At 42.7% G+C, this 11,067-nt stretch overlaps 1 long non-coding RNA gene across 6 annotated transcripts; it reads right to left on the reverse strand.

The window, feature by feature from the left end:
* Positions 1-8,054: 8,054 nt before the first annotated feature.
* Positions 8,055-9,272, reverse strand: LOC127924974 (uncharacterized). 6 transcript variants are annotated; one of them, XR_008119441.1, is made up of 5 exons: positions 9,133-9,266; positions 8,871-8,913; positions 8,562-8,647; positions 8,343-8,428; positions 8,055-8,206 (listed from the first exon to the last, which is right to left on the reverse strand). It is a non-coding gene; the product is annotated as an uncharacterized LOC127924974 (long non-coding RNA). The 6 variants fall into 6 exon arrangements; XR_008119438.1 differs by lacking the exon at positions 8,343-8,428; XR_008119439.1 differs by lacking the exons at positions 8,343-8,428; positions 8,871-8,913 and adding an exon at positions 9,007-9,049.
* Positions 9,273-11,067: the final 1,795 nt, after the last annotated feature.

Raw genomic sequence — 11,067 nt, forward strand, 5'->3', positions numbered from 1 at the left:
CCACCTAACTAACTAACACCACACTAACCTAACTAACTAACTAACTAACAACACCACCTAACTAACTAATACACCACCACCTAACTAACTAACTACCCACCACCACCTAACTAACTAACTAACTACACCACCTAACTAAGAACTAAACTACACCACCACCTAACTAACTAATATACCACCACCACCAACTAACTAACTAACTAATAACCAACCACCTAACTAACTAACTATGCAATATACCAAATTAAACCTAACTAACTACACCACCACCTAACTAACTAATAACAACCCACCACCACCTAACTAACTAATATACCAACCCACCACCACCTAACTAGTCTAATATACCAACCCACCACCACCTAACTAACTACCAACCCACCACCACCTAACTAACTAATATACCAACCCACCACCACCTAACTAGTCTAATATACCAACCCACCACCACCTAACTAGTCTAATATACCAACCACCACCACCTAACTAGTCTAATATACCAACCCACCACCACCTAACTAGTCTAATATACCAACCCACCACCACCTAACTAGTCTAATATACCAACCCACCACCACCTAACTAGTCTAATATACCAACCCACCACCACCTAACTAGTCTAATATACCAACCCACCACCACCTAACTAGTCTAATATACCAACCCACCACCACCTAACTAGTCTAATATACCAACCCACCACCACCTAACTAGTCTAATATACCAACCCACCACCACCTAACTAGTCTAATATACCAACCCACCACCACCTAACTAGTCTAATATACCAACCCACCACCACCTAACTAGTCTAATATACCAACCAACACCTAACTAGTCTAATATACCAACCCACCCAACTAGTCTAATATACCAACCCACCACCACCTAACTAGTCTAATATACCAACCCACCACCACCTAACTAGTCTAATATACCAACCCACCACCACCTAACTAGTCTAATATACCAACCCACCACCACCTAACTAGTCTAATATACCAACCCACCACCACCTAACTAGTCTAATATACCAACCCACCACCACCTAACTAGTCTAATATACCAACCCACCACCACCTAACTAGTCTAATATACCAACCCACCACCACCTAACTAGTCTAATATACCAACCCACCACCACCTAACTAGTCTAATATACCAACCCACCACCACCTAACTAGTCTAATATACCAACCCACCACCACCTAACTAGTCTAATATACCAACCCACCACCACCTAACTAGTCTAATATACCAACCCACCACCACCTAACTAGTCTAATATACCAACCCACCACCACCTAACTAGTCTAATATACCAACCCACCACCACCTAACTAGTCTAATATACCAACCCACCACCACCTAACTAGTCTAATATACCAACCCACCACCACCTAACTAGTCTAATATACCAACCCACCACCACCTAACTAGTCTAATATACCAACCCACCACCACCTAACTAGTCTAATATACCAACCCACCACCACCTAACTAGTCTAATATACCAACCACCACCCTAACTAGTCTAATATACCAACCCACCACCACCTAACTAGTCTAATATACCAACCCACCACCACCTAACTAGTCTAATATACCAACCCACCACCACCTAACTAGTCTAATATACCAACCCACCACCACCTAACTAGTCTAATATACCAACCCACCACCACCTAACTAGTCTAATATACCAACCCACTAACCACCTAACTACCACCTAATAACTAACCCACCACCACCTAACTAGTCTAATATACCAACCCACCACCACCTAACTAGTCTAATATACCAACCCACCACCACCTAACTAGTCTATACCAACCACCACCACCTAACTAGTCTAATATACCAACCCACCACCACCTAACTAGTCTAATATACCAACCCACCACCACCTAACTAGTCTAATATACCAACCCACCACCACCTAACTAGTCTAATATACCAACCCACCACCACCTAACTAGTCTAATATACCAACCCACCACCACCTAACTAGTCTAATATACCAACCCACCACCACCTAACTAGTCTAATATACCAACCCACCACCACCTAACTAGTCTAATATACCAACCCACCACCACCTAACTAGTCTAATATACCAACCCACCACCACCTAACTAGTCTAATATACCAACCCACCACCACCTAACTAGTCTAATATACCAACCCACCACCACCTAACTAGTCTAATATACCAACCCACCACCACCTAACTAGTCTAATACTACTAATATACACCACCACCTAACTAGTCTAATATACCAACCCACCACCACCTAACTAGTCTAACCAACCACCACCATATACCAACCCACCACCACCTAACTAGTCTAATATACAACCCAACCCACCACCACCTAACTAGTCTAATATACCAATATACAACACCACCACCTAACTAGTCTAATATACCAACCCACCACCTAACTAGTCTAATATACCAACCCACCACCACCTAATATACCAACCCACCACCACCTAACTAGTCTAATATACCAACCCACCACCACCTAACTAGTCTAATATACCAACCCACCACCACCTAACTAGTCTAATATACCAACCACACCACCTAACTAGTCTAATATACCAACCCACCACCACCTAACTAGTCTAATATACCAACCCACCACCACCTAACTAGTCTAATATACCAACCCACCACCACCTAACTAGTCTAATATACCAACCCACCACCACCTAACTATATACCTAACCACCACCAACTAGTCTAATATACCAACCCACCACCACCTAACTAGTCTAATATACCAACCCACCACCACCTAACTAGTCTAATATACCAACCCACCACCACCTAACTAGTCTAATATACCAACCCACCACCACCTAACTAGTCTAATATACCAACCCACCACCACCTAACTAGTCTAATATACCAACCCACCACCACCTAACTAGTCTAATATACCAACCCACCACCACCTAACTAGTCTAATATACCAACCCACCACCACCTAACTAGTCTAATATACCAACCCACCACCACCTAACTAGTCTAATATACCAACCACCACCACCACCTAACTACCACCTAATATACCAACCCACCACCACCTAACTAGTCTAATATACCAACCCACCACCACCTAACTAGTCTAATATACCAACCACCACCACCTAACTAGTCTAATATACCAACCCACCACCACCTAACTAGTCTATATACCAACCCACCACCACCTAACTAGTCTAATATACCAACCTAACTACCACCTAACTAGTCTAATATACCAACCCACCACCACCTAACTAGTCTAATATACCAACCCACCACCACCTAACTAGTCTAATATACCAACTAACCACACCACCTAACTAGTCTAATATACCAACCCACCACCACCTAACTAGTCTAATATACCAACCCACCACCACCTAACTAGTCTAATATACCAACCACCTAACTAGTCTAATATACCAACCCACCACCACCTAACTATATACCTAACCCACCACCATAACTAACCAATATACCAACCCACCACCACCTAACACTAATATACCAACCCACCACCACTAACTAGTCTAATATACCAACCCACCACCACCTAACTAGTCTAATATACCAACCCACCACCACCTAACTAGTCTAATATACCAACCCACCACCACCTAACTAGTCTAATATACCAACCCACCACCACCTAACTAGTCTAATATACAACACCACCACCTAACTACTAACTAACTAATACCAACCTAACTAACCACCACCTAACTAGTCTAATATACCAACCCACCACCACCTAACTAGTCTAACCACCACCACCTAACTAATATACCACCACCACCTAACTAGTCTAATATACCAACCCACCACCACCTAACTAGTCTAATAATACCAACCCACCACCACCTAACTAGTCTAATATACCAACCCACCACCACCTAACTAGTCTAATATAACCCAACCCACCACCACCTAACTAGTCTAATATACCAACCACCACCACCTAACTAGTCTAATATACCAACCCACCACCACCTAACTAGTCTAATACCCACCACCACCTAACTAGTCCACCACCACTAACTAATATAACTAACTACACCACCTAACTAACTAATATACTAACACCACCACCTAACTAGTCTAATATACCAACCACCACCACCTAACTAGTCTAATATACCAACACACCACCTAACTAACTAATACTACCACCACCTAACTAACTACTAACTAACCCACCACCACTAACTAACTAATAACTAACTACACCACCTAACTAACTAATACACCACCTAACTAGTCTAATATACAACCACCTAACCTAACTAGTCTAATATACCACCACCACCACCTAACTAGTCTAATAACAACACCACCTAACTACTAATATACCAACCCACCACCACCTAACTAGTCTAATATACCAACCCACCACCACCTAACTAGTCTAATAACCAACCCACCACCACCTAACTAGTCTAACCAACTCACCACCACCTACTAGTCTAATATACCAACCCACCACCACCTAACTAGTCTAATATACCAACCCACCACCACCTAACTAGTCTACCTAACTAGTCAACTAACCCACCACCTAACTACTATACTAATAACTAACCAACCCACCACCACCTAACTAGTCTAATATACCAACCCACCACCACCTAACTAGTCTAATATAACAACCCACCACCACCTACTAGTCTAATATACCTAACCCACCACCACCTAACTAGTCTAATATACCACCCACCACCACTAACTAGTCTAATATACCAACCCACCACCCTAACCACCACCACCACCACCTAACTAGTCTAATATACCAACCCACCACCACCTAACTAGTCTAATATACCAACCCACCACCACCTAACTAGTCTAATATACCAACCCACCACCACCTAACTAGTCTAATATACCAACCCACCACCACCTAACTAACTAACTATACTAACCACCACCACCAACTAGTCTAATATACCAACCCACCACCACCTAACTAGTCTAACTATACTACACCCACCACCACCTAACTAGTCTAATATACCAACCCACCACCACCTAACTAGTCTAATATACCAACCAACTAGTCTAATATACCAACCCACCACCTAACTAGTCTAACTAACTAACTATACTAATAACCAACCCACCACCACCTAACTAATATACCAACTAACCTAACTACTAACCCACCACCTAACTAACTAATATACCAACCCACCACCACCTAACTAACTAATATACCAACCCCACCACCTAACTAGTCTAATATACCAACCCACCACCACCTAACTAGTCTAATACCACCACCTAACTAATATACCAACCACCACCTAACTAGTCTAATATACCAACCCACCACCACCTAACTAGTCTAATATACCAACACCACCACCTAACTAGTCTAATATACCAACCCACCACCACCTAACTAGTCTAATATACCAACCCACCACCACCTAACTAGTCTAATATACCAACCAACCTAACTAGTCTAACCACCACCTAACTAGTCTAATATACCAACCCACCACCACCTAACTAACTAATATACCAACCCACCACCACCTAACTAGTCTAATAACTAACCCACCACCACCTAACTAGTCTAATATACCACCACCCACCACCACCTAACTAGTCTAATATACCAACCCACCACCACCTAACTAGTCTAACCAATACCACCACCTAACTAATATACCACCACCCTAGTCTAATATACCAACCCACCACCTAACTAGTCTAATATACCACCACCACCTAACTAGTCTAATATACCAACCCACCACCACCTAACTAGTCTAATATACCAACCACCACCACCTAACTAGTCTAATATACCAACCACCACCACCTAACTAGTCTAATATACCAACCCACCACCACCTAACTAGTCTAATATACAACCCACCACCTAACTAGTCTAATATAACTACCACCACCTAACTAGTCTAATATACCAACCACCACCACCTAACTAGTCTAATATACCAACCTAAACCACCTAACTAGTCTAATATACCAACCCACCACCACCTAACTAATATAACTAACTAAACCACCTAACTAGCTCTAATATACCAACCCACCACCACCTAAAGTCTAATAACCAACCCACCACCACCTAACTAGTCTAATACCACCAACTAACTAATAACTAACCACCACCTAACTAGTCTAAATACCAACCACCACCTAACTAGTCTAATATACCACCACCTAACTACTAACTATACCAACCCACCACCTAAACTAATATACCACCACCTAACTAGTCTAATATACTAATACCACCACCTAACTAACTAATATACCACCACCAACTAAATATACAACCCACCACCACCTAACTACTAATATACCAACCCACCACCACCTAACTAGTCTAATATACCAACCCACCACCACCTAACTAGTCTCTAACCATACTAACTAACCACCACCTAACTAGTCTAATACCAACCCACCAACTAACTAGTCTAATAACAACCCACCACCACCTAACTAGTCTAACCAACCCACTACCACCACCTAAATATACTAACTACCACCACCTAACTAGTCTAATACACCACCTAACTAACTAACTAACTACCACCACCTAACTAACTAACTAACAACCCACCACCTAACTAACTAATATACCAACCCACCACCTAACTAGTCTAATATACCAACCCACACCACCTAACTAGTCTAAAACCACCTAACAACTAACTAAAACCACCACCACCTACACCACCTAAGTCTAATATACCAACCACCACCACCTAACTAACTAACAAACACCACCTACCTAAATAACCAACCCACCACCACCTAACTAGTCTAATATACTACACCACCTACCTAACTAATACCACCCACCACCACCTAACTAGTCTAATATACCAACTACACCACCTAACTAACTAACTAACTACACCACCTAACTAACTAATATACCAACCACCACCACCTAACTAGTCTAATATACCTAACCACCACTAACTAAATATACCAACCCACACCACCTAACTACTAATAACTAACAACCACCACCTAAACTAATATACCAACCACCAACCTGAGGTTGTGTTTCATTATGGACACCACCTACTGAGAACATAGTAACCTAACTCACTAACTAACTAACTACCACCCCCACCTAACTAACTAACTACACCACCTAACTAACTAGTCTAAACCACCTAACCACCACCTAACTAACTAATATAACTACACACCACCACCACCGATTGAGGTTGTATACCAACCCATGGACATGTCTACTGAGAACAGAGTAACCTAACAAACTAACTAACCACCACCACCTAACTAGTCTAACTAACTACACCACCTAACTAACTAATATACCAACCCACCACCACCTAACTAGTCTACTATACAACACCACCTAACTAGTCTAACTAACTACACCACCTAACTAACTAACACCACCAACTAACTAACCACACCACCTAACTAACTAACTAACTAAACCACCTAACTAACTAACTACACCACCTAACTAACTAACTACACCCCCTAACTAACTACACCACCTAACTAACTACACCACCTAACTAACTAACTAACTACACCACCTAACTAACTACACCACCTAACTAACTAACTACACCACCTAACTAACTAACTACACCACCTAACTAACTAACTAACACCACCTAACTAACTAACTACACCACCTAAATAACTAACTACACCACCTAACTAACTAACTACACCACCTAACCGCTGAGGTTGTGTTTCATTATGGACATGTCTACTGAGAACAGAGTAACCTAACTAACTGAGAACTTAACTAACTACCCCACCTGGTTAAATAAGGTAAACCACCTAATTATTTTTAACTAACCACCTAACTAACTAACATCAACTAACTTACACCACCATAACCGATTGAGGTTGTGTTTCCTTATGCACAATGTCTACTAGAACTTAATCCCTCCTCCTTATGCATCAATCAGCTCCCACCTAGCTTCATATCCCTCCTCCTTATGCATCAATCAGCTCCCACCTAGCTTCATATCCCTCCCCTCTCCTCCTTATGCATCAATCAGCTCCCACCTAGCTTCATATCCCTCCCCCTTATGCATCAATCAGCTCCCACCTAGCTTCATATCCCTCCTCCTTATGCATCAATCAGCTCCCACCTAGCTTCATATCCCTCCTCCTTATGCATCAATCAGCTCCCACCTATATCCCTTCATAACCCTCCTCTACCTTATGCATCAATCAGCTCCCACCTAGCTTCATATCCCTCCTCCTTATGCATCAATCAGCTCCCCCCTAGCTTCATATCCCTCCTCCTTATGCATCAATCAGCTCCCACCTAGCTTCATATCCCTCCTCCTTATGCATCAATCAGCTCCCACCTAGCTTCATATCCCTCCTCCTTATGCATCAATCAGCTCCCACCTAGCTTCATATCCCTCCTCCTTATGCATCAATCAGATCCCACCTAGCTTCATAACCCTCCCTCTACCTTATGCATCAATCAGCTCCCACCTAGCTTCATATCCCTCCTCCTGATGCATCAATCAGCTCCCACCTAGCTTCATATCCCTCCTCCTTATGCATCAATCAGCTCCCACCTAGCTTCATAACCCTCCTCCTTATGCATCAATCAGCTCCCACCTAGCTTCATAACCCTCCCTCTACCTTATGCATCAATCAGCTCCCACCTAGCTTCATATCTCTCCTCCTTATGCATCAATCAGCTCCCACCTAGCCATATCTCTCCTCCTTATGCATGAATCAGCTCCCACCTAGCTCATATCCCTCCTCCTTATGCATCAATCAGCTCCCACCTAGCTTCATATCCCTCCCCTCTTCTCCTTATGCATCAATCAGCTCCCACCTAGCTTCATATCCCTCCTCCTTATGCATCAATCAGCTCCCACCTAGCTTCATATCCCTCCTCCTGATGCATCAATCAGCTCCCACCTAGCTTCATATCCCTCCCCTCTCCTCCTTATGCATCAATCAGCTCCCACCTAGCTTCATATCCCTCCTCCTTATGCATCAATCAGCTCCCACCTAGCTTCATCCCTCCTCCTTATGCATCAATCAGCTCCCACCTAGCTTCATATCCCTCTCCTTATGCATCAATCAGCTCCCACCTAGCTTCATATCCCTCCTCCTTATGCATCAATCAGCTCCCACCTAGCTTCATATCCCTCCTCCTTATGCATCAATCAGCTCCCACCTAGCTTCATATCCCTCCTCCTTATGCATCAATCAGCTCCCACCTAGCTTCATATTCCTCCTCCTTATGCATCAATCAGCTCCCACCTAGCTTCATAACCCTCCTCTCTCCTTCCATTCCCACCCCTCCCCACCTCCATCCTCCCCTTCCACAGAGCCTGCCTCGTGGTCTAACACGGTGAAGCATTGTATTGTAACCCTGTGTAAGAGCGGGCGTGTTTCACTCAGTGTACAACTCCCAACATCCCAGAGAACTACTTCTCCACCAATTACCCTCATTGTACAGGAAGACACAATGAGGGAGCCCAGAGCAGAGCAGATGACACTTACAGACTATAACAAAGCTGAGCATCGCTACAATGGAGACCAGGCAAGACACAGACAGAATATGGGAGAGAGAGAGAGCGAGAGAAGAGAGACAGAATATGGAGAGAGAAGAGAGGAGAGAGAGAGAGAATAGAGAGAGAGCGAGAGAATAGAGAGAGAGAGAATAGAGAGAATAGAGAGACAGAATATGGAGAGAGAGAATAGAGACAGAATATGGAGAGAGAGAATAGAGAGACAGAATATGGAGAGAGAATAGAGAGACAGAATATGGAGAGAGAATAGAGACAGAATATGGAGAGCGAGAGAGAATAGAGAGACAGAATAGAGAGACAGAATAGGGAGAGAGAGTGAATAGAGAGACAGAATATGGAGAGAGAGAATAGAGAGACAGAATATGGAGAGAGAATAGAGAGACAGAATATGGAGAGAGAATAGAGACAGAATATGGAGAGCGAGAGAGAATAGAGAGACAGAATAGAGAGACAGAATAGGGAGAGAGTGAATAGAGAGACAGAATATGGAGAGAGAGAATAGAGAGAGAATAGAGAGACAGAATATGGAGACAGAATAGGGAGAGAGAGTGAATAGAGAGACAGAATAGAGAGACAGAATAGAGAGACAGAATAGGGAGAGAGAGTGAATAGAGAGACAGAATATGGAGAGAGAGAATAGAGAGAGAATAGAGAGACAGAATATGGAGAGAGAGAATAGAGAGAGAATAGAGAGAGAATAGAGAGAGAATAGAGAGACAGAATATGGAGAGAGAGAATAGAGAGACAGAATATGGAGAGAGAGAATAGAGAGACAGAATATGGAGAGAGAGAATAGAGAGACAGAATATGGAGAGAGAGAATAGAGAGACAGAATATGGAGAGAGAATAGAGAGAGAATAGAGAGACAGAATATGGGGAGAGAGAATAGAGAGAGAATAGAGAGACAGAATATGGAGAGAGAGAATAGAGAGACAGAATATGGGGAGAGAGAATAGAGAGAGAATAGAGAGACAGAATATGGAGAGAGAGAATAGAGAGAGAATAGAGAGACAGAATATGGAGAGAGAATAGAGAGAGAATAGAGAGAATAGAGACAGAATATGGAGAGAGAGAATAGAGAGACAGAATATGGAGAGAGAGAATAGAGAGACAGAATATGGGGAGAGAGAATAGAGAGAGAATAGAGAGACAGAATATGGAGAGAGAATAGAGTGAGAATAGAGAGAGAGAATATGGAGAGAGAGAATAGAGAGACATAATATGGAGAGAGAGAATAGAGAGACAGAATATGGAGAGAGAGAATAGAGAGAGAATAGAGAGACAGAATATGGAGAGAGAGAGAGAATAGAGAGAGAGAATAGAGAGACAGAATATGGAGAGAGAGAATAGAGAGACAGAATATGGAGAGAGAGAATAGAGAGACAGAATATGGAGAGAGAGAATAGAGAGAGAATAGAGAGACAGAATAGAGAGACAGAATAGGGAGAGAGAGTGAATAGAGAGACATAATATGGAGAGAGAATGGAGAGA

This window comes from Oncorhynchus keta, unplaced genomic scaffold (assembly GCF_023373465.1).
Source record: "Oncorhynchus keta strain PuntledgeMale-10-30-2019 unplaced genomic scaffold, Oket_V2 Un_contig_4844_pilon_pilon, whole genome shotgun sequence".
Lineage (NCBI taxonomy): Eukaryota > Metazoa > Chordata > Actinopteri > Salmoniformes > Salmonidae > Oncorhynchus > Oncorhynchus keta.